This window comes from Ursus americanus, chromosome 22, assembly GCF_024610735.1.
Source record: "Ursus americanus isolate L20-20 chromosome 22, mUrsAme1.1.p, whole genome shotgun sequence".
Taxonomy (NCBI): Eukaryota; Metazoa; Chordata; class Mammalia; order Carnivora; family Ursidae; genus Ursus; species Ursus americanus.
In genome coordinates this window covers 48,168,506-48,193,056 of record NC_142148.1, presented here as the reverse complement: position 1 = coordinate 48,193,056, position 24,551 = coordinate 48,168,506, and the positions used below count along the sequence as shown (strand labels likewise).

The 24,551-nt window shown below is 53.0% G+C and overlaps 1 pseudogene across 1 annotated transcript; it reads left to right on the top strand.

Moving 5' to 3' along the window:
• The first annotated feature begins 663 nt into the window (after nucleotides 1-663).
• LOC123784910 (SH2 domain-containing adapter protein F-like) lies at nucleotides 664-24,279 on the top strand (annotated as a pseudogene). The gene is made up of 7 exons (XR_015720997.1): nucleotides 664-822; nucleotides 1,202-1,323; nucleotides 14,577-14,718; nucleotides 16,895-17,101; nucleotides 20,013-20,184; nucleotides 20,328-20,447; nucleotides 23,895-24,279. The product of XR_015720997.1 is annotated as an SH2 domain-containing adapter protein F-like (transcript).
• The last annotated feature ends 272 nt before the right edge of the window (nucleotides 24,280-24,551 follow it).

Genomic DNA, 24,551 nt, shown 5'->3' with positions numbered 1-24,551 from the left:
GAGCCCCTGCGGTGGGCTAGGAGGCTGGAGCATTTTCAGTGGAGGGTCCCTGTGGACACCAGCGAGCAGGGACTCATCCCAACCCTCCCCCTCATGACACAGGGTGTCGTGCCTTTCCTTGGCACTTTTCTCACCGAGCTGGTGATGTTAGATACCGCCATGGAGGACTATCTGGAGGTGGGTGAGCCTGAGGATTGTGGGGGAGGGACCAGAATCCGGAGGTTTGGGAGCAGAACGCCCCTGTACTGAGCCCTGAGCTCTCAGGACTCGGCAAACCTCTCCTCATGACAGCCTCACGGCTACCCTGTGAGCCTGGGGGCTGTTGCCCATCTCAGCAATGAGCGAGGTGAGGCTGCAGTTAGGCCACGGCTCCCGGTGCCGAAGACTGGTGAAGCAGCAGAGCTTCCTGAAGGCAAAGCTGCATGAGGTCTGTCTGAGTGGACCTCAGCCTCCCCCGGTGAGTTTGCCCGTGGGGGGAGAATGAAGTCAGGACCCTCCACGTCAGCAAGCACCTCAGTAGCCGCAGCAGCCCCTTCCTGCCTGAGGCTTCGGCCTCCCCTACTGTCTTCTGAGAGGGTGGTGCTGCAGGGTCCCGACCTGTAGCCAGTCCATCTGCCCCATGTCCTCCTTTCTCTGGACCCCAGAGCCTGGCCTAGATCCCAGGCCCGCTATCTGTGTATGCACGGCCCCCTCACGGGTCCTGGCCATGGTGCAGCATGAGAAGGGATGGGAATCAAGTGCTCCTAAGAACCAGGGGCCTCATTCTGATGGACTTTGTCTGCATTCCAGGGGAATGAGATCAACCACCAGAAAAGAAATAAGGTGAGCATATGTGGCGCTTCCCGCAGGGAAGGGTAGGGAGTGGGCCTCAGAGATGTCCCTGGGAAGAACATTGCTTGGCTCCATCCCCTCCACCTCACATTTCCTGGGATCCCTTGAGAAGAAAGCAGTGCAAGTCCCATCCCGTTAGGAGATGGGGACAGAGCATGGCATCCAGGAGGACTTCCCGGAGGAGGGGCTACTGATACTCACCTCTGAGAACAGGTGGAGACCGGATGAATCTGCAGGGAGGAGGATGGCAATGTGTGCCAGGACCTGGGATGGGTGCCCGGTCCCGATGCTCTACCCTCACCAGACCCTGCAGCTCCCCGCCCCCCCCTCCCAGGCTCCCTATACATCCTGTGCTTCTCTCTCTGCTCAGGAATATCAAGTCATGACAGACATCATGCTGCTCCAGGTGGCTGCCGAGAATTACACCCTAGAGCCCGAGGATCCTTTTTGGGCCTGGTTCCAGGCTATGGAGCCGCTCAGCGAGGCTGAGAGGTGAGGCCCATCAGGAGCTGGGTCGGTGAGGTTCGGGGTGGACTCTTTCTGCTGGCCACTCCTGGGATCCTCCTTCCCTGGGCAGCCTCAGGCCTTGTTGCCGGGGCGCCAGACTCCAGCTGTGGGCAAACACTGGCAGGGACTCTTGAATGGAAGCTCCTGGGCAACTCACAGGTGTCCCTCTGTCCTTAGCTACACCCTGTCCTGCCAGCTGGAGCCCCGGTCCTAGCTGGTCAGCAGCACTCAAGAAGGAGAAGAACTGGCCGCAGTCAACCTCAGGGCTGAGCAAGTGTCCAGTGGCCCTGCAGGGATTCCTCAGCAGCTGCATCCTTGCGCCCATTTACTCCACACCCCTTCCCCCCATCTATTTCCTTATGTAGGGGGCACCATTTAGTTGTTTTAAATAGTACCGTGATAGATTTGCATGTTAGGAGATTAAAGCCCTTGTTTTGTTTTAGAGCCCGGTGTGTGGTTTGGGTCTTTTACTTCCTACAGTAATGGAAAACTTGCACAGACTCTCATATTCGTTCCTGACCTAGGAAATCTTCCAGAGTCATCAGCTACTGTATGTGGGAGGAAGGAGAAGTGCCAGCCCTTCTCCCTAGCCACTGGAGGGCACCCCCAAATCCCCCTTACTCAGAGCACGGGTCCATTTCAGTCAATGAATTTGGGCAAACAGCAGAGACAGCCCCTCAGAACTCCTGAGATTTAGAGGTTGCAGGGACTTTCCCAGGAATAGCAACAACCACTGAAAGTGGGAGTCTTTAAGACTTGTACGCCCCAGAGTGCCTTCCTGCCCCAGGACTGGGGTTGCCTTTCTCCGCTCTAAGGCCAGGAAGACTGTGTCCTGCTCCTTCCGTTGAGATGCTTTTTTGGTTTTGTGTTTGGTTTTGTATTGCCCCCGTATTTGGAACTTGTCGTATTGTAGTTCAATCTCTGGAACTGCATCAGCACCTAGTGGGGAAAAACACGGAAGGAGATCAAATCCTGCGTGTGAAGGGGACAAAGCCAGAGGAAGATAATTTGCAGATGGACTCAGGGCATTCAGGACTTTCCAGCCTCAGTCTCCCCGTTGGCCGTTTACCAAGTTTGGAATCTTTCTGGGATTCTTGTCAATGATCTCTGGATTCCCTTTCCTGCTTGTTTTGTGTGATGGGAAAAGATGGGAGGGGTACCTTAAAGGACACACCTGAGCCTGGTTCCATGAGTATCTATGCTGACCTAGGAGCCAGGATTTCCAGCCTTCGTGCATCTCCTTATGCGGTTCTTCTGAAGCAGCAGTTCCCTCCAGGCCCCAGGCTCTGCGTCCGATCCATGGTAGCCACTGTTCCCTGGCTGGCATCTGGTGGATCAGGGATGGGTTCTCTCTTGCCAGGATAATGGGTCATATCCTTTTTTTTTGAAGTTTTTTTTAATTTATTTGACAAAGAGCAATAGTAAGAGATTGAACACAAGCAAGGGGAGTGTGAGAGGGAGAAGCAGGCCTGCAGCGGAGGAGCCTGATGTGGGACTCGATCCCAGGACTCCGGGACCACACCCTGAGCTGAAGGCAGATGCTTAATGACTGAGCCACCCAGGCGCCCCTCATTTTCATTTTCTTAATGACTAATGATGTTACACATCTTTTCATGCATATAGTTGCCATTTTAAAACCTTTTTTGGGAAAGTGGCTGTTCAGGTCTTTTGCCCTTAAAAAAAAAACAACTTGGGTTTTCTTAATATTGAGTTATAAGAATTGTTTATATATTCTAGATACAAGTCTTCTTCAGATATATGTTTTGCGAATATCTTCTCCCATTTTATGCATCATGGAGGATTTTTGAGAATCAGGAAGGTACGGCCTGGGGGGCAGATAGTACTCCCAGGCTGGTGTGTTTCATTCTAGAGTCTCTGATACTTTCGTAGCTGCTTCTGCTGCCAGACCTTCCTCCAATTCTCTCTCACCACAGTGACATGGAAACATCATGTCACCTCCACCTAAAAACTGCAGGTCAGCTCTGGCCTCCACTGCCCACCCTCCACCTCACTGGAAGCGATGGTGCTCACCTCCATACTTTTCTTCCTTGTTTGGTAACACATAGGAGCAATTTTTTCCTTGTATATCAGATTATCACATTATATGCCTTAAAAACATGCACTTTTGTCAGTTATAGCTCAATTTAAAAAATCGAGCATCATGTAGCGTTACTATTGCTGCATAACAAATGACCCCAAATCTTATCGTCCAAATAACCACCCTTTGTTATTGCTCGGAAGTCTACAGTTCTGCTGATAGAAGGCAAGCTCAGCTGATCTCAGGCGGGCTCGCTTGCACACCTGCAGTCATATGGAATCTCAGTCTCTCTGTAAGTGGTTCAACAGAATCCAGCCCCCATATTACCATTAGCCTGCTGTTTCTGTCTCTATGGTTCCAGTTCATCTAACCGCATTGCTGTACTAACACGGCTTCCAGCAGCCTCTGGAATCCCTCTCATGTGCTGCTGGGCCCACAGACGGCTTGTAGACCTCTAGGATTGTCTTGATTTGGTTCTCTGAGAAGCAGACCCTGAGAAAAACACTTAAGTATAAGTAGCTCATTTCAGGAAGTTGAGAAGTGGAGAAGGAAAGGAAGGTAGAGGGGCAGCCAATACAGTGTCTGTGTTAATGAAGAGGCTACGACTGAGAAACTGGGGCACAGTCCCACTGGGGATGTGCTTCCGGATTGTTCCATCTAAGGGACAAAGAATGGAACCTTTGTTGAGGTTGAGAATCATCTGGTGAGAGTTAACGTGAGCCTCTTTCCTCCTTAATCAGGGTTTTGACTCTGAGGCTTCTCCCTCAAGGCTTTACTGCAAAGGACTTGCTGGCCGTGGAGGCTGGGTCTAGTCTTGTCAGCTAGGTTCCCATTTAACTATTTTAAGTCCACTATAAGTAGGTGATATTTACCTGGTGGGTAATCACAAAATGCAAATGGACTCAAAGGATACCAGAAGGAAGTCTGACCTGTTTTCCTTCGTGGCATAATCAGCTAAAGCCCCTCCCACCCCCTTCAGGGACCAAGGGGGCTGGATTTCTGGATTTAAGGCTGCTGGTGTGCCAGTAGTGCATTGGCTGCACCTGTTAGCGCTTTCCCGTGGGCAGCAGGATGGAATGCCCATCAGAAGCCAGCACTCCATCCTCTCGTGCATGCATCACCAAATAGAAATCTGCTTTTAATGAAGCAGCAGATATTTTTAGTGATTTATCAGGAAACGTTTTGTTACATGGGATGATGGAATACGGCAGAACATTCACGTAATCCCTGCGGCCTCATGATTTGAAAGTCTATGAAGGAATTTAAGCAGTTGGATGTAAGCAAGCTTAACAGTAGGAAGAGCACAAAATGGCCTAATTTATCAGAAGATATTGTGTTAAAACTTGCACAAGGTGGCTTCTGAGCTTGCTGTGCTCAAAAAATGAACAAGGGTTGTGACAAGTCCCTGCTTCAGATCCACTGATTCTCTCCCAGGCTCAGACTAAATGTTTCTGGGCCTGCGTATTTTTCTGCCTTTCAGATTTTCACCCTCTCACAAGACTGTGTTGGACCACCATTTTGGCTCTTGTCCCCTCCCCTGCCTATCACCAGCCACGCTTTCAATCTGTTGTAGAGATGGATACCACTATGAGTATCTTCTTGCTTTCCAGGCTGAATTAGCCCCACCAGTATCAACGTTCACACCCGGGTTAATTGATTAACACATTCATTTGTTTCAGGAAGTAGTGTTGAAAGTATCTGTGTGACCAACATTAGGGGGCTCAGCAAACACAAAGCCCCAATATTTACTTACACTCTCTTGATGTCAAACATTCCAGTTTGAAGGTGGGGGGGGAACAATGTTCCAGTTTAAAGGCCATGAGGCCGGAGGGATTCTCTGTAAGTCAGGAAAGGGAAGGCCTCTTTGTTCTATTCTGGCCTTCAGTTGATTGCATGTGGCCCACCCACACGGAGAGGGCAATCTGCTTCACTGTCTGCCAATTTAAATGTTAATCTCATTCAGAGACACCCTCCACAGACACAGCCAGAGCAATGTTTGACCAAAATATCAGGGCGCCCCATAACCTAATCAGGTTGACACATCAAATTAACCATCATATTATTCTTCATTTCTTTCAGCAGCTCCAATTATGGATGTGCCTTAGTTTATTAAATCAGTCTCTGTTCATGGACAGTTGATTATTTTTAATCTTTTGTTATTGTGAGTAACTCTGCGATGAACAGCCTTGGGCACACATATTCATTTGTTTGCCACTGCATCGATGGTTCAGCTTCCCAGAGGTGGGATTTCTGGGTAAAAGGGAAAATGCATATGTAATTGCCCCTTCCTGGAGACTGTACCACTTTGCGTTCTACCAACAATGCCTGAAAGCCCTTGTTCCATGGGGAAACAGGGATCCATGTTTGGTCAAGGAGAACACCATCACTCTTGGCTATGGAGATTGCTTTAGGACCAAGCTGGCCAATGGGAGTGATCAATGGGAGTTTTTTGTGAAAGCATCAGGACACAGAAGCTGTCTCTCCCTGGGGATGGCTCAGCTAGGTGTTGTAAACCTCCAGTGTCTAGGGGCAACCACATAGAGAAAGCCTGGTCAAGAATGATACAAAGAAGTAGTGCCGAGAGACACAGAAAGGACAGTAAGATGGAATCCTGATGGAATAATAGAGCCCCTGGATCCAGCTGGACCTGAATCAGAGGCTATTCCTACACTTATTCAGTTATGAGACCAAAACTTCAGTGTTTAAAAGCCAAATACAATTTCACCTATATGTGGAATCTAAAAAGTAAAACAAACAAGCAAAAGTGCGGAAACAGAACCATAAATAGAAACCAGTGGCTGCCAGAGGGGAGGGGGTTGGGGGATGGGCAAAACGAGTGAAGGAGAGTATAGGCTTCCAGTTATGGGATGAACAAGTCACAGGGATTAAAAGTACAGCATAGGGAATATAGTCAATGGTATTGTGATAGCATCGTATGGTGACAGATGGTAGCTACACTTGTGAGCATAGCATAATGTATAGACTTGTCCAATCACTATGTTATACACCTGAAACTAACATAAAGTGTATATCAACTCTACTTCCATTTTCAAAAAGTTGAAATGAATCCATTTTCCTAAAACCAAGAGAGTCCTAACAAATGCAGCATGCCGCACAAAACAGGATTTCTGCTTTCACAGTAATTTACAATTGAAATGAAGGCATAAAGATTGAGCTACCCTATGATCCAGCCATTGCACTACTGGATGTCTACCCCAAAGATACATACGTAGTGAGGAGAAGGGCCATATGGACCCCAATGTTCATAGCAGCATTGTCCATGATAGCTAAATCGTGGAAGGAGCCAAGATGTCCTTCAACAGATGACTGGATTAAGAAGAGGTGGTCCATATATACAATGGAATATTACTCAGCTATCAGAAAGAACGATTTCTCAACATTTGCTGCAACATGGACAGCACTGGAGGAGATAATGCTAAGTGAAATAAGTCAAGCAGAGAAAGACAATTGTCACATGGTATCACTCATCTATGGAACATAAGAACTAGGAAGATCGGTAGGAGAAGAAAGGGATAAAGAAAGGGGGGTAATCAGAAGGGGGAATGAAGCATGAGAGACTATGGACTCTGAGAAACAAACTGAGGGCTACAGAGGGGAGGGGGGTGGGGGAATGGGATAGACTGGTGATGGGTAGTAAGGAGGGCACGTATTGCATGGTGCACTGGGTGTTATGCGCAACTAATGAATCATCGAACTTTGCATCAAAAACCAGGGATGTACTGTATGGTGACTAACATAATATAATAAAAAATATTATTATAAAAAAATGAAATGAAGGCACGAAAAACAATGAGAACAACGCAAGACAGAGTATTATCAGGTGCTATACTTTCTGTTATAGACTGAGCGCCATTAGTCCTTCCGAAGTCAGAGGAAGGGCAGGCAGTGGGCCGTGAGGTGATAGGATTTGGGTGGGTGGGACTTTGAAGAGCTCCATAATCCTGTGCCTGCAATTTGACATCTGATATGGTCTGAGAACCAAAGTTTTTGTAGTGTTGGGGCAAACTTGTGTTCAAGGTGGAGGTGAAGAAATTTTAAACTGTCAGCTTAGGGGCTATGGCCTCAGACCCTGCCAGGGGTGATAGATATGTCACTTTTGGTAGATGTACAGTTTTACACTTCCAACGTCTGAACTATTTAAATTCTGAAACACTTTTGGCCCTACAGAGTGCCTAAAAGACTGCTTCTGTGCTTCATGTCTCAGGGAAGTGAGGGGATGTGTTTTCTGAGGCCTCGATGTTGGGGTGGGTGACCCCAAGGGAACCCCAGAGGCATGACTTGAAAGGCACCCATCCCATGGGCAGCAGGAAAAAGATAGGATGCCTTAAGCACTTGAGATGTATAAACTCTCCGTGTCTCCAGTTTATAAGTCTCTACTACCATCCCAGTGGGGCTGCTGCGTAAAACTAGTCAGACTGTGACCTGCACAAAGTTGCTTTATCAAGGGAGGAGGTGGGATAACATCCAAGCTGGGCCACCCTTCACTGGCCACGTGGGCACTCTGGCGCCGGCCACCCATTCAGCACTGTTGGGTGATGTGATGGTGGTGGCGACAGTGAGGCAGAGGGAGCATTATTAGGCCTTGTGCTTACTATTGACCAGTTAGTGTCCTCTCCCTGACCACTGCCCATTGGCACATGGGCCTGAGCTATCCCTGGCCTTCCTCTCTGCAGTCTTGGAATGGCCTAACAGGCTGCCCCCCAAGCCATGGGCTCCTCTAGGACAAGGACCATTGTCCTCCTCATGTCTGTATTTCCCAAGTGCCTGACATGCTTAGCATAGAAAGGGGTGAGTGAACTACGTCCGTTGAATGGTGACTGTCCATTGCTAGGGTGACCCGAAGGTCAGAGACTCCCTTAACCACAGCTCCCTTTTGTACATTTCCCCACAGAGACTCCCAAGGAAGGGGCTGCACCCACACGGCCGTGGGTGATCCACAGCCTCTTCTCACCGAGGGCATCCACGCCTCAGCCTGGGTCAGCTCTGTGATCTGTGGGCTGTTCAGACCTTAGGGGCCAAGAGGTGTCTGACTCCTTTGTCGGCTGCAGGGACAGGAATGAAATCCAGCAGGATCTCCCAGGAGCTACACAATCTGTGGTTTCTTCAGTGGGTGTGATGAGAAGCATCCAGGACGCCATCAGACTGGCTCAGGGGCAGGGACATGGTCTCTGCGGGCCCTGACCTGGAGCCTCCCACCATTGAGAGAGAGCAGCTCCTCTCGTTTAGGAGCAGAGTTTGGGGGATCCCAGAGTCTTCCCTTAGGAAGAGTCCAGGCTAGGTACCTTAGCCCCTTATCCTAAACCCAAGTTGCTGTGCCTGAGTGGTGAGCTGGCCCATTGAGCTGGAGTTTCTCTTCTGTGCAGTGTTTTGTCCTGATTCTCTGTTCCTCTCCTCTCAGCCATGCGGGTCTTCTTGGCTTTTTGCTGTGGGGTCACTTCCTGAGGTGAGATAGGGACTGTAGACCAGGATGTGCCTTAGGCTGGCCCACTTTCCTTCTTCTTCTTCTGGAGCCCAGTAGCTGGTGGGTGGGTCAGAACCCTGTGAGAGGGCCTGGGTCGTGAGGTTTGATGAAATGGGTGGAAATACTTCTGTGATGAGAAGATTGAGGAGAAATGAGCCCTGTGGAAAGTGAATGTGGCGGGCAGGAAAGAATGGGGATTTAGACAGGGCCCTGAGAGGACCTCCCCATGCAGGGCTCTGGCTACTGGCCCTCCCTGAGACCCACTGCTGCATTTGGCAAGGGGGCAAGGGTGGCCATCTGGGCAGGACTGGCAGGGCAGGTGTGGGAGCAGCAGGAGCCGCACCCTGAACCAGGCAGGCAGGGCCTCGCCATCTGGCCATAGGAAGAACTCCTTCACGGTGCTGGGCCCTGTCTGGCCTCCAGGCCACACTTTGGGCAGAGGGGTGAGAGAACGGAGCCTTCCTTGCTTTGCTCCCTTTTCTCAGATCTTCAACAGGAAACACCTGATCTAATTAGGAAAGAGGGACGGGGAAGGGGCCCTAATTGGATGAAGCTTTGAGCTGCCTGTGACCATCTGCACAGTGTGTCCTTTGCCTCTATCCTGCCAAGATGTGTGTGCGTGCGCGTGTGTGTGTGTGTGTGTGTGTGTGTGTGTGTGTGTGTATGTGTGTGACAGAGAGGCAGAGAAAGAGATGATGTGAACAATAAGACAGGCACCCTGGATGCACTGAAACTAGGGCTCTTGTTCTTAGCTCATGGAGAGGCTTCTGGGGTTCATGAAGCTCCAGAAATTGTGTGCAAATATTTGGGTGCATGAGCATTTTTCTGGGAAAAGGCTCAGAGCTCCCAGATTCTCACAGGGGTTCACAGGGCCCAAAATATCAAGAATTTTAAAAAATAGATACACCTCATACATGGCGTCCACGTGGACTTGGATCCTCCAGGCCCAAATTTGGAAACAAGTGAAAGACAGGTAGAAAGAGGAAAGGGAAGGAAACGTTGAGGGTGTCTGAAGTCAAACCAGACATCTCTGCCTCAGGGTCAGGAGGGCGAGTAGGGGCTGCTGCTGCAGGATCGTGCCAGGATTTCTATAGCATTAAGTGACACTGGCCTGGGTGCTCAAAGGGACCCACCACCTAGAAGACCTGGTCCTTGCCTTTTTTGAGTTTGTTGTTCTTGCTTTTTCTTCTTATAACTTCCACTGAGTCTGGAGTTCTGATCTGTTTATTTGCACATGTCCTCCGAGGGAGGCAGAGGGAGGAAAAGAGAAGGGTCCCGGACCTTTGCAGACTGGTTAGATCTCTTAACCCTTTGGGGCCTGGGCTGGCCATCTTTGCTGCCATTGGTGCTTTGCTGGGGTTGGGGGGCTACTGCTGAGGCCTGCGCTACCAGGGGATTTTATGGCAGGCCCGTCCACTCCTCCCACTGCTGCCTCCTCATGCTGTGGCACTCTTTCGGGAAGGCATTTGCAGCTTGTTGGCTTGGTCAGTGACTCAGTGACACCTCAGTCAGCCCTGGAACTCCACCTGTTGGAAGCTGGGAACGGCTAGGGTGCTGGGGAACATGGGTGGGAGCAGCTGGCTGGGGCCTGGGGCTTGGAAGGGTAGCTGTTGCCCCCTCCAGCTTGCCCTCCCCGCAGAACCAGCGGGACGCTAGTCATGCGAGAGCAGAGGGGGAGCCCAGTCCCTGCATGCAGCGAGCCTGCGTTTCCTCCAGAGTCTGGGGCGCAGCCCCGGGGCTTCACAGCACCTCAAGGTACCTCACTCTTTTGGAGTTTGCTTTGTGGCTGTCACTGTGAGCTCCTGGAGGACCCAGAAATTTGGTCTTTTCATCTTTAATGATATAATGGCAGACAATTACCTAATACCTACCGTGTGCCTGGTACCATTTTGAAGCAGCCGATATGTTTTAGCCCCGTAGCTTCTGACAACCCTATGAGGAAGATTCTGTTATTATCCCCAGGTGATATAGGGAGACTGAAGCACAGGAGTGTTGGATCACATGGTTTCACAGCTAGCCAGTAGGAGAGCTGAGGTTCACAGCCAGGTAGCCTGATGGCAGACTGGCTGCCGACACCATGCCATGGGACCATGGCACCTTCAGGGAGCCCTGCAGACAGGAGATGGGAAGTGTTCACCGAGCATGGGAAGGAGACTCAGAGAAGGAATGAAGAGTGCATCCCGTGCTGAGTTCACCATTTCCTGAACCTGAAGGCCAGCACTAGCCACCCAGTCCTGAGGTGGCCCCAGACACACCTTAAAAGGGTTGTTGACGTCCATTGTGTGTCTGTGATGTTCGAATGTCTTACAAGCATGACATTTCTTCGTACTTAGAAAAAGATGATAACAAATTTGTTTCATGTGAAGGAGTTTCCATGGCAGATAAAATTGGGAAGGGCGTTGCAGGAAGTGGGAACAGAGGGTGCAAAAAGTTTGATCTTGGGGAAGGTAAATAGTATACCATTTCCAAAACTGACAGACTTTCAGCAGAGAAAGGATTTCACGGTTAAATACTTTGGAGAAATGCCGAGTTAAACAAAATTAGACAGCTCTCTTTGCTACACGATTGCTCAGAGCCTTTAACATGCTGAAGTGTATTTTAAATCTACGAGTAGAGGAGAGAAGATGCTACATTTCCCAAGTTGTCTGGAAAATCTGCAGCAAGGCACTGAGAGTCAGGAGACCTGGGTCGCAGTCTTGTCTCTACTGATGCCGTCTGTGTACCCTGTCAAGCACCTAAACTCTGGGCTTTAGTGTCTGAATAGAAGAGATCAGCAGCAGGGCTAACATCTATCGAGCACTGACTCCATTCTAGCCTCCAAACTAAGGACTTTTACACTCATTGTCCTCTTCCCAATCCTATGAGATATTCTACAGGAGAAAAACCAGAGGCTTCCAGATGTCAACTGAAGACATGGAGGAAAGGGGGAGGGGTAGACTTTGGGGACCTTGCAGAGCCCAAATCCTGTGGCATGTGCCCCCTCCTAGCTCCCCTTGGACTGGCAAGCCCCATGGGTGGGGTCAGGAACTCCTAGCAGGGTCCAGCTGCAGAGCGGAAGTTCACGCCAGATGGTGGGCCTGCCAGCTATCTCAGGAGAGGCTGAGGCAGGAAGGAGAGCCAAGCAGGACAGCGGCTCTGGGAGGGGCACTGCCCAATTGGAACAGGCACAAGAGCCTGGTCTGGAGCCTTCTAGATGGCAGGAGGGAGGGGATCTGGTTGGCAGGAGGCGTGGGGACAAGGGGACCTCTGAGCAGCAGCTACTTGCCTACTAGTTTGGAAGTATTTCAGCCTTTCAGTAGCATTCTGTCTACCAGAGGGTTTGCCTAAATATTAGCTCTGGTTTTAGGGGCCTTTCCTGCCAGTTCTTCCTTTTTGCCCTTGAACCATAGGCTTTGCTCCCCATTCAAATGTTGGTTCTCCTGACAGCCTGCTCCCACAGCAGCTCCTGGTCTGTCAGAGTGGTCAGAGTGGGGGCGAATGGGGATCTGAGAGTCTGTGTCACTCCAGAAGATAGAGTCTGAGGAGAGGGAGACCTTTGGAGCATCGAGTAAATGTGCACTGAGCGCCTACCCTGTGCCAGGCCCTGTGACGGATGTGGTATACCACAGTGAGTACAGCGGTCAGGTAAAGGTCCCATCAACAAAATAAGTCAGGGTAGAGCAAAGGTGTCAGAAGCCTGCAGAAGCAGCTTTCCCCCACAGAGCAGTTTCACCTCACGTGACCTGGAAACCACTGGGAAGGCAGCCCTGGCCTCTGACAGGGATCCTATGTGCCCACGGTGGGTGCCCTTCTTGCCAACCTTCCAGCAGGTGTTTCTGCTTCTGCTCCGGACTCCCGGCCCCGTGGGTGGCTCCTCTGGGTGACCCGCCTAGGGCGGGGGGCTAGGGTTTCCTGGAGCAGGGTGTGGAGTCAGGGATGGAACAGAGGAGCCATTGAGCTGCCCACAGAGCTGCCGCCTGGTTGCCTACAGGCACCGTGGGCTAGCCCCAGGGACGCCCGTGCTGGGCCTGGGAGGGGTCACAGCTCAAGTCCAGCCCGGGACTCCAGTGGGAAGGGCACTGGCTTGGTCAGGGAAGGGCTGGGGGAGGGGGGGGGCTCTGTAGAGTTGGGGGGACTGGGGCTTGGGCCAGGCACTTCTCACTGAGCAGCTTCCCGGGACTCAGTGCCCCCCATCCCTGTGACCCCTCCCAGGCCCAGCACAGGCGGGGGGGGGGGCTCAAAAAACATGCAGGAGGGGCGCCTGGGTGGCATAGCGGTTAAGCGTCTGCCTTCGGCTCAGGGCGTGATCCCGGTGTTATGGGATCGAGCCCCACGTCAGGCTCCTCCGCTATGAGCCTGCTTCTTCCTCTCCCACTCCCCCTGCTTGTGTTCCCTCTCTCGCTGGCTGTCTCTATCTCTGTCGAATAAATAAATAAAATCTTAAAAAAAAAAAAAACATGCAGGAGGAGTCTCTGTGGTGGGCAGGCAATCAGTCCCCATAGCCTCCCTGCTCAATTGGCTCCCACAATCCTGATCTGGCCCAGACCCAAAGCCTCCACCAAGGATGGAGAAGAGGCAGGAGTGACCCCTCCTCATGCCGCAGGCCCCGGAGCCACCTCCTGTCAATGCCTGTCAACTCAGTGTGTGGTGCTTCCCCCGAGGTGCTGGCAGCCCTGGATGGGCTGGGCTCTGTCTCCACCTCAGCCTCCCCCCTTCGAGAAGCCTGTGCCCAGCTTGGAGAAAAGCTCTATTGTCCTCAGCTGCACCCCGCCCTGAGCACCTTGAGCTCTTCCTCAGGGCGTGTGGCTTAGAGTTCGCTCTGCCTTGACTGGAGCAGGGACGGAGGGTTGGTCATGAACCACTTGTGAGGGAGAAAGGGGCAGTGTGGGATGTGGAGGGTCAAGGCTACGCCTTTCCTGTTCTTGTCCTCCAGGAACCAGGGGATTTCAGCAGAGCCCAAACCCTGGCTTTCTTCAGGGCTGTCCTAAGGTGGTCTCTCTCCCAGAACGGCCAAGATCCCCACTGGGGGCAGGTTGGCAGCATAATATTGCACAAAGGACACAAGTTCCAATTGGGTTCCTCCACTTACGTGGAACAGTCTTGGGCACGTTGTTCCCTACCTGCCCTGAGCCTCCGTTTCCTTAAAATGAATATAATAATACACATATGACATGCTGATGAATGTTCTCAGGATAAACCAGCAGAACTGTGCCATAAAGTGAGTAGTTGGCTTTTCTTTTCTCGCTGGTCCGCAAATTTTTCTTTGTTCAGCATCTGGGATTGAACTTGTGGGCATGGACCGAGTTAATCTCTGAGCTGCCTGCTATTCCCTACTTGTTCTTTGAATTCCTCCAACACCTTTGTAACTGGCTCTCTGAATTAATTCCCTCTGTTGAACCATCTGGTGTTAAACACCTCTATTGCCCTGCCTAGACCCGGACTGAGGCAGGCCTTAATGCTCGGAGCTTCATCCTGGCCATTTAACCTACGGGATGGCCCAGAGGCACAAAAGTGACAGAAAAGGTAGATCTGCCACTCTGCTGGCAGCCTAGTAGGGGACTCTGCAGAGGAAGACCCAGAGCTTGTCCCCATCCAAGCTCAGAGCCTGCCCTTGGATACCTCGGGCTCTGGGTCTAAGACATTCTCTCCAGGACTCACTCCCATGGACAAAGCACCTGGGGAGAAGCAGAGCTGTCTCTCAGATGTCTGAAGCCTGCTCTCCTCACTGTCTTCCCACAGTTGGCAATCCTCGAAGACTACGCGGACCCATTTGATGTTCAGGAGACTGGCGAAGGCCCAGCAGGAGCTTCAGGAGCCCCAGAGACGGTCCCTGAAAATGATGGCTACATGGAGCCCTATGAGGCCCAAAAGATGATGGCTGGTGCGTGATGGAGTCAGGCTAGGGGATTGCTCTCTGAAGCCTGGGTATTTGCACAACAGGCTCTGGGACCCACAAGACTAGGAGTGGTTCCATGATCCCTTTACTGGGTCCTTGGAGACCATGGGTCCACCGTGGACCCCCTTGGGTCCTTGGCCACTGCCTTCAAGAGAGTCGTCTTGGAGAAGGAGCGATGACCTGTGGTGCCTGAGATGTGAGGTGGTAGAGAAGGCCACCAAAGGTCAGGCAGATAGAGTGAGGACAGTCAGGAAGGGCAGGACAGTGGTTGGACCGGGAGTCATGGAACCCAAAAAGAGAATCACTAACTTTAGGGAAGGTGGTGAACTTGAGATGATGTGATGTCAGAGTGAAACATCTTTATGGCAATTGGAACCACATGGCTTGAGAAGGGCAAGCCTGTCAAGGAGCGGGGGCAGACAGCAACAAATAAGACCTGGTCTTGGGGAGCAGAGCAGAGGTCAAGAGAGGATCCAGGGAAAGAGTGAATGGGGGTGATCCGAGAGGAGGACAGGGGTGAGTCAGTCCAAGGCAGGATGAAAGGAAGGTTTGCTCAGGGGTAGTTTTAGTGTTGGGCATACTGAGGAGCCAAGATGAGAGGGGCCACAGGGGCAGTGAAGGGCCTCAAAGGCTGGAACGAGGCATTTGGACTTGCTCCAGAAGAGGAGGGAAACTAATATGAATTCTCAAACAAGACAGAAACAGGATAAATATGGCATTTTAAGGGGATTATTGAGGCTGCGGTGTACAGAACAGACCAGAAGAACTGGGCATCAGAAAGATGAGTTAGCAGTTGTGGAAATTGCTGAGGCTTTAAGGGAGCAATAATTAACATGGCTTTCTTCCCCTCCTGAGCTTGGAGATCATTGAGAAGTCAAATCAAGCTAACAGACTGATGAAGACAAGAATGTCAGTTTTATTACTGATAAAATAGATTGGAGAACATGACTTAGCTGTGTCTCCCACAATGGGCTGCTTAATACTTCACAGAGTTAAACTTGCCCACTCGGGCTTGGGCCATGAGGCACAGCTGTAAGCCCTCTCACGGGGGCCAGGAGAAGAAAGAGCCAGAAGGCAGAGCTGAGAAAGAGAGCGAGCATCTACGGGTGATCAGATAAGCTGCTCTCCCTCCTTGGGAGAGGGGTGGGGGCCAGAGAGCGGTCAGGAGTGTTCTTCCACGGAGCTCGTGGAAACGTGAGCCGGGAGAGTGGAGGTTCACCCTAGTAGTAATCTAGACGTGGAGAGACGAGGGTAAGAGTCATCGGGTACTGGTGGTGAACAGGTGGCATTTAGACGCTGAACGGGGGCCAGGACCGACGAGAGCAGTGTAGTGGACGGAGAAGGAGAAAGTGGGAGGGAGACTGCCCTATTTAGATCAGAGGGGTGTGTACCCCTTGGAGGCCCATGAATGCCCTGGAATTGTATATGGAAATTTGCACATTTTTCTGGGGAGTAGCCCCATAGCTTTTATTAGATTTTCACTGGGGTCAACGATCCCAAAAAGGGAATCACAGAACTGACTAGAAGAACTTCTGGGGAAAGTGGCAAGTTTGAAACATTAAAGTGAAAGATCTTGAAGGTAACCGGAAGTGTATAGGGTGCCATGAGACTGGGCAAGGATGTGGGCGAATTAAGACCTGGTTCTGGGGAACAGAGACCGAGAGGGGCCAGGGGAAGAGTCCAAGGGTGATGGGAGAGGACAACCACGAAAATGACTTGTCAGAGGGGACAGTTTCAAGGAGGGAGTGATCAGGAGTATCTGGGCAACGAAGAAGGATTTTTGGATTGTCAAGTGATACTGCTTGGGATGCAAAGGAAGAACTGGAGCTGTGTAGCCAAAAGGAGGTGGATTAGGAGAGGACCCTGCCTCCGTTTCCAAAACGTGTAAGCCTCATTTCCTAAGCCCTTGCTGGCCACCTAAGGATCTCTTTCTGTCTTTCACTCTGGTGCTTCTCTGCCCCGGCCTCCATTGGATCCCATGCTTTTGGAACCCCAGAGGTGTTTTAAGGGCAAGGGACCCCAGATGTCTGGCCACTGGGTCCCCAAAGCCAGTGGCATCTCTTCTGAAGGAGGCTTGGTGTGTTGTTGAGGGCGCTGCCAGAGGAGCTGAGGAGGGCAGCCAGGGATGCTCTCACACCTCCCCGCCACCTTGCCCTGGCAGAGATCCGGAGCTCCAAGGAGACGGCAGCTCAGCCCCTGCCTCTATATGACACGCCCTGTGAGCCAGAGGAGGAGGGGACCACCCCAGAGGGTGAGGGGGCCCCCTAGCCCCGGGAGTCCGGGCTGCCAGAGGATGGCGAGAGGCCCCCTGAGGAGTATGACCAGCCCTGGGAGTGGAAGAAGGAACAGATTTCCAAAGCCTTTACAGGTAAGCCCCTGGCTGGGGAGGGTGGGCCTGCTGGGGCCTCTAAACAGCTCTCCAGGCCCAGGGGAAGGGAAGGAGTGGACCCCGGGGGTTGGGGGAGGCCCAGCAGCTGGGCTCCAGGGAAGCACGGTTGAGCGCATCACAGAGATTGGTGAATTGGGCAGTGTGGGCGCGGCACTGTGTGCGGGGTCAGGGAACGGGCACAGGAGGATGAAGGGTCTCCCTGCATCACCACCTCTCAGAGGCCAAGAGGCTTAGGCCACTTCCGTCTTTTGGGAGACAGGGCCTATTTTAAAATAAAGAAATTCCAAACAAAATGATAAAACTTGTGACATATGTTAAATACTTACATTTAACAAAAGAAGGCATTGAACACCCAGGCACGGAAAACGGTTGTGTGTGTAACCTTTCGAGAACCCAGCCCTGAATCACAGAGCTGTGTCTCCCAGTAGCAGACTGTGCCAGACCAGGGACGCCTGTGCCCCGGGGGGGAATTCGGAGGAGCAGGAACTGGTGGGGAGAGGGAGGCTGTGAGAAATGCCCTTTGTTGAATGAGGGTTAGGTTTCTCCTGTACCAAGCACCCCAGCGCCTATCCCAGGCCTGGAGTCCCACCTGGGAAGGTGTGTGTTGGTGGTCTGAGTGGGTGCTGCTGCAGCCTGGAGAGCCTGGAGAGTGCTTTAGCTCCTGGGTTCTTGATTCGGTGAGAACATAAAGGATGTAAATGCCATTCGAGTTCACCCCCACTCCCAGGGCCCCCCACCCCTCCTTGGGCACGGGGCTCATCCTGGAGCCGGACTCAGCTCTCTGCCCTGTCCTCCCCTCCCTGGCAGCGAGTAGGAAACCACAGGCTTCTGATTTGTTTCCGGTAAAGCATGCACCATTGAGTGGGACCGTTTATCTCCAGAAGTCTCCTTGGAGAATCAATACTGTTTGGCTTGCTTCATGGGGAAATCTATGCTCGTCATTAGGAAACCTCGGTAGCAGCCCTGCAGCCGCCAGTGGCATCCCTCTCTTAATCGTCAGGGCTCGGGATTGAGGGTGTGGGGGGTAAATTTCAATAAAACATCTGCCCCCACATCGGAGTATTCATGACAGCCTGGAGCTGGGCTGTCCGTCTCACTGCCCATGGCTTCCCAGGCCGTGGGGAAAAGGAGGAAGGGCGGCAAGTCTGAGGGTGCCAGGAGGCTGTGGGAACCTGGGTGTGGTGCTGGGAGGCGAGGGCAGCTCGTTGTCCCTCGTTTCCTCCTTTCCTGGTCCTTTTGGGCCCTGGAGGCTTATGAGGGTTCAAGTGAAGGGGACCCACACGGCTGGCAGGGCAAGACTCTGCCTCCGGCTATTTGCTACCTGTGCCTCCCCCCTTCGACTACGCAGCCTGGTGTGGTCACTGTGGCTCCATCCAACCCTCCGAGAGTCCTGCTCCCCCCTCAGAACCCGTCCCTGCCTCTGCTCTGACCCTCCTCCTTTCTAGGCTATTCTGTGTCCTGGCTCTGGGTTTTGGTGTCTCAACCTCTGCCTCTCTCTGTCTCTCTCTCTGTCTCTGTCCCTGTCTGTGTCTCTTCTCCCTGCTGCTACTGGCTCCAGTTGACATTAAGGTCATCAAAGACCTACCTTGGCCTCTGCCGGTGGGACAGCTGGACAGAAGCTGCTCCCTGCCTGACGGGGACAGGGACATCTCCGGTCCAGCCTCCCCCCTCCCTGAGCCCAGCCTGGAGGACGGCAGCGGTGGGTCCTGTGGGAGCTTCTGGCCAGGGTGACATGTCCTCTCACGCCTCAGGCCCTGTGGGCTTGGGTTGGCAGAGCTGAAGTGGGGTAGGGTTTGGAGAACCTGGAGGAAGAAAGAAGGGACAAAATACACATTCCTCCTTCCTCCCAAAGGTGTGGGGAAGGTGTCTTCTAAAGGAGTCTCTTTCTAAATATCTTGCCCACCATGCCACAGAAATCCACTATTTTACATTCACTTCTTTGTGAGTATTTTGCCTGACCCAATCCTTTGGCAATGCAAGTAACTCTTGAGGTGGGGGTGATGCTAGCATAGGAAGTGTCTGACCCCTTCGGGCAAGGGACGGGTCTGGTCCTTGCATCTGGTGACTGAGAGACAGGAAGGTCCTGAAAGTGCTACAAGGAGAGAAAAAGCCCAAATGAGGAGAAAGGAAGCACCGAACACTTCATCTCTGTCAGTTTGGTACAGAACGGGCAGCCAAGTGCTTGTGAGCGCCTGTTTGTACATTTGTGCCTGAGTGTGAGGGCTACTTTGTAAATGCAGGATGAAGGAGGGTCTCCATCGCCTGTCCGTGGGTGCCTGTGCTCATGTGACCCACTGGCTTCCTCCCTCGTGCTGGCTCAGTGGTGGGCCTGCCCTGGTCTGGGAGGGCAGAGCCGCCTCAGCTGGGTGTCTCCGGTGGGGGCGGGGAGCCTGTGGGCAGCAGCCCTGGGGGCGGGGGAGGGGCGGGCCGGCGGCGGCTTGGGGCAGGATGAGCCTGTCAGGATGGCACCAAGGGGAATCGGATAATTGTTCTCAAATGCATAAGTCACTTCGACAGAATGGCTTGGCAGGGTGATATGGAGAACGGTCATGAACTCTGAGGAGGAGAAAGAAACGATATTATCGGCGCTGAAGCCACCCGGAGGGGGAATGGAACAGGGGAAGGCAGGCAGCTGCTCCAGAGGGAGAAGTTTAAGTGGTTTCTCATGTTGCTTCTCTCCCCTCTCCTCCCACAGCGTAGGGACTGGTAGGCGCGGTGTGGCCTAGGAGGGCTGCGCCCCACCCCCACAGCCAGTCAAGCCCAGGAGCATGTCCCACCCTTCCAGAACATTCCTTTGACCCCTTTTGGCAGAAAATGGTGGAGCCCTGGTTATTCTATAGGGCTCTATCTCTAGGGTCCTCAGAGTCTATGACTGGTATATTCCCCACAGCCCAGTTTGAAGGATCTGAGAAGAGCTGCCTGTCACCTGGCCGGGAGGAGAAGGGGCGGCTACCTCCCCGACTCTCTGCAGGGAACCCCAAGTCAGCCAAGCCCCTAAACGTGGAGCCCAGCAGCCCCCCTGGGGAGTGGACAGACCCAACATTGCCTCTGGAAAACCAGGTGTGAGTGTCTGTGTCCAGCTGGGGACTCTCTCCCCTCCCTTCCCCTCCTGCCACTGGCTTGCCTGCAGGGGACACCCAGAATGGGTGGGCCAGGACGGCGAGGGACCCAGCAGAGATGCCCCCTTCCTCTCTCTTGTCCTCAGCTGGTATCACGGGGCCATCAGTGGAACAGATGCCGAGAACGTGCTCCGGACGTGCAAAGAGGCCAGCTACCTGGTGTGCGACAGCGAGACCAGCAAGAACGATTTCTCCCTGTCCCTCAAGTGAGTCGGGGTGGGCCTGCGGTAGGCAGGATGGGCTTGTGAGGATGGCACCAAGGAGGATCCATGGGAAGACAACCAGCAGGACAGGAGAAGACTCCAACCTTCCCCCCATGCCCAGCCAAGCTGGGGAGAAGTCCATCCCCAGGAACTTTTGCTGACTCTGGGCCCTAGGGACCTGGAGCAGTCTGAGGCTCCTCCCCTGACCTCAAGGAGCTCAGAGTCCGTTAGAGGAAACAGTCAAGCTACAGTGTCCAGCTCCAAAGTATATGTCACTTACCAGCTGTGTGCCCTGGGGCCCCCTGAACCTCTCTGGGCCTCAGTTTTCTTACTTATAAAGTAGGGGAATAATAATATCTACCTTATAGGGAAGGATCCAATGAAATAATATATGGGAGGCACTTAACATGGTGCTAAGTGCTAAATAAATTATCACCTTCATCTTTATTAATGGCAGTCCAGATGTTCTTGAAGCACCGGCAAGGAGATAGGAACTTCGCCTGAGGGGCTCTGCAGGGGGAGGCGGAGGCTGGATCCTGGGAGGAGGGTGGAGCAGTGGACACAAAGCTATCGTTCACTCTGAAGAAGTGGGCAGGAGGACCGGGCGCTAGTGGCTGATAACTGAGTTTTAAAGGATCCAGGAAGATGGGGGAGGCAGGGCGCTCCCTTCCCATCAGCCTTCCTCCTAGAGAGTAGATAGACACAGAGAGGTACTGGCCTCCTACCAGAATGGCCAGCCCTCCCCTCGGTATCCAGGAGTCCTGCCCAATAGAGCCTGCCCCCCACATGGCAGCCTGTCAGATGGTGGGTTCATTCGCATCGCCCCCATCACTCCTGGGACATCTGTACCACCTCCTACCACATTTCTCAGGGGCATTAGAATACAGGTATACCCCCACTTCAAACAAATGCAATATACAGCAATGTGGGACTATTAAACAGACATTTGAGGATAATTATTGAACTTCAACTAAAAGATAATGGGAAAATGCCAGTCTAGAGTCAAACAACCTGAATTTTATTCTTGGGTTTCATAAAACTAGCTTTGTGACCCCAGGCAAATCATGGAACCTCTCTGGGCCGTGGTTTCTCCCTTTGCAAAATGCATTGATGGGTACCTCTTAGGTTTCTTGCAGCTCTCATACTCTGCAATTGTCATAAAATCAAAGGAGCATTTAGGAAAAGTTCATCTGTCAAAAATCTGATATAACCCTAGGAATGTGTGTTGCTTTAACAGTTAAGAGTCACAGAGCACCTACTGTGTGCTGAGCCGTGTATTCACCATCTCCAAATCAACTGCCAACCTGGAAGATGAATCTCTTTCTTATAGACAGAAAGAAATACAAAGAGGTATGTGACTTGCTCAAGACCACCAGGTAACAAAGTGCCAAAAGCAGGATTTGGACCCAGTTCAGTTCAGTCGGACTACAAGAACCGCACTATTCCATTGCATCGCTCCACCAGTCCTCAAGTCTGGAACAGTCCAAGGCTGAGACGGCAAGGGTCTGGCTCTGTGAAAGGAGCAGGGCGGGGCTCAGCCTTATCCTGGGGAGTAAAAGGGGAGGCAGGCCTGGGTGCTGCTTCGGCCCAGGCTGATCCAGCCCCACCAGCAGCTGTCCGCCAGAGCCTCGCTTGCATATAAATGGCTTCTCTGAAATACGATTAAGGTTTCTCTGCTCTCTGTAATGGAAGGGCTTTCACTGGTGATTAAACAGCTTCCTCCAGAAGCCATGTCAGCTCTGGCCCTACCGCCCAGCTAGTCCCACCCAGACTCCTGAGGGTTGGGCAATGACTCTGCTTGGGACTTTATCCCAGGAGGTCAGTTATCCAGATGGAGGCTTGTTGCCACTTTATTGCCCTTTTTGGCCAGATCTGTCCCTCAAGGAGAAGATATAATGTAGTTTTGGGGAGAGGTGATTATCCCAAGTGGATTGTGGTTAGGGGGTTTTCTCCAAACTGTGAGAGGGAGAGGGAAAGCAAGGCCCAAGCTGCTGCCCACAGCTTTGGGCCTGGGCCATGGCATAGGGCAGACAGGGGAGGGGGACTACTCACTGCCTCCCCTCTCTACCACCCCCAGGGACTGCACATTTTCCTCAGGCCCTTAGCTCCCTTCCCCAGGGCCTGTGTGGTCACTCAGCCTCAGCCATTATCTCGGGCCTACAGAAGAAGGATGCCCCCACCACCCCCCCACCCCCGCCCATACACACATACACCCAGCCTGGGGCCCCCAGCAGGCTTTAGGGCACAGTATCCTGGGGCAGGGAGAAGGAATTGGAAGCATGGGTGATAAAGGACTGTTTTTTTCCTGTCATCCCTTTCCTCTCTTCAGTCATCCACTCTCCATCTTCACTTGTGGGCCCAGTGAAATGGGTCCCGTCAGAGGCCTCTTTGTACGCAGGCAGGGGAGGGAAATGAGGTTTGTCAGCCTCACCTCATATGAGGGCCCCCCTCACCGGTCCTACCTCCCATACTAGTTTCTGAGCCCTGCACTTGTCCCCAGGTAGGCTCTGGCCCCGAGAGACAAGTATTCAGGCTTCAGGGCTCCCCCAAACACTGCTTCCTCCTTGTTGTGGACCAGGCCTGGTAGCTTGGGCAGACACTGTTCTTGCTCGGGCCCCACCCCCATGCTTTCTCTCTAAGACAGGGTGCCCGGACAGCTGGGAGCCGGCCAGAGCTCTGAGCAGCAGGGTCCTTGTCTTGCGGGCAGGACCAGGCCCTGATGTGGATTTCCTGGATCGTGTCAGGGAGCTGGGAGAGGCAGTGGAGCCTTTCTCTCTGAGGGAGGGAATGGAGTTACAGCCTCACCGGTGATGGCATCCCAGGCTGCAGGGACAGAGGAGCTGGGGGCTTGGCCCAAGGCCCAGTTAGCAGGAGGGTAAAGGGATATCCCCAGGACAAGGCGGTTGAGCCTCCCCGGATTTGGGGTGGGCTTCCAGAGCAGCTAGCTCACCCCCTCCCCTGGTTTCTGCAAGAGAGAGCCTCAACCAAGATTCGCTCGGTTGTCACATCTGTCCACACACGGTCCTGCCAAGGATGTTTGTGTCTCCACATGCGTCACTAGGAGCCCCCACCGGTGTCGTCCCCCACAGCTCAGAGATGGAGAGGGTAGACCAGCTTTGGCCACACAGGTTGGAGGGCACCGGTGCTCGGGTCCCAGGGTCTGGGGCAGGGAGAGGGGTCGCTCCAGTTTCCACCTGCAAACGCCCTGTACACTCGCTAGCTACACACACATTCTTGGCACACCCAGGGCCCTCACCACAAAGCCAACGCTTACGGTTACCTACTCACAAAATCCCCTCTGCCTCCTCTGTTTTCTGGACTGACCTCCACCTTCCCTAGTCACCTCCCCACACAGCTGGCTCAGAACAGCCACATTTGCTGCGGGCGTGGGGGAGGGCAGGGGGACTGGAGAGGGCCCCTACTCACCAGGGTCTCCTCTCCTCTTCCCAGGAGCAGTCAGGGCTTCATGCACATGAAGCTGTCCTGGACCAAGGAACACAAGTACGTGCTGGGCCAGAACAGCCCACCCTTCAGCAGCGTCCCTGAAATCGTGCACCACTATGCCAGCCGCAAGCTGCCCATTAAGGGGGCCAAGCACATGTCCCTGCTCTATCCTGTGGCCATTCGGACTCTGTAGATGTGAGGCCCGGGCACTGTGACAAAGCTGGACCCAGGCCTGCGCCCATCCCCTGGCTGAGGGCGCTGGCCCTTCCCAGGGACATGTTCTGTCAAGTCTTTCTTCCCCTCTCCCAGAGATCGAGTGAGACCTGCAGATTCCTTAATTTATTCTAAACGGGAAGGCCTTCTGGGGCCTCGGAGTAAAAGGTTGTCTGGAGCGGAGGACAGAGGAATCCCTGGGGAGAGAGGATAGCCCCTGGAGGAAGGGGGCTTCAGAGCCGATGGTCTCCGGAGGAGTTTAAGATCCGCAGCTGCCCCGCCTCTTCCGCCCCCAGGGCACAGGCGGGGACCCCCTTCCCCACCGCCTCCTTCCCCCTGGGTCAATGCGGGGCGCCCTGGCCATCTCTCCGCCTCCACCCCTAAACCACCGGCGGGCTCCGTTCAGAGTCTGGTGAGGGGATTGGGGAAGGCAGACCCCCCCCCGCCCCG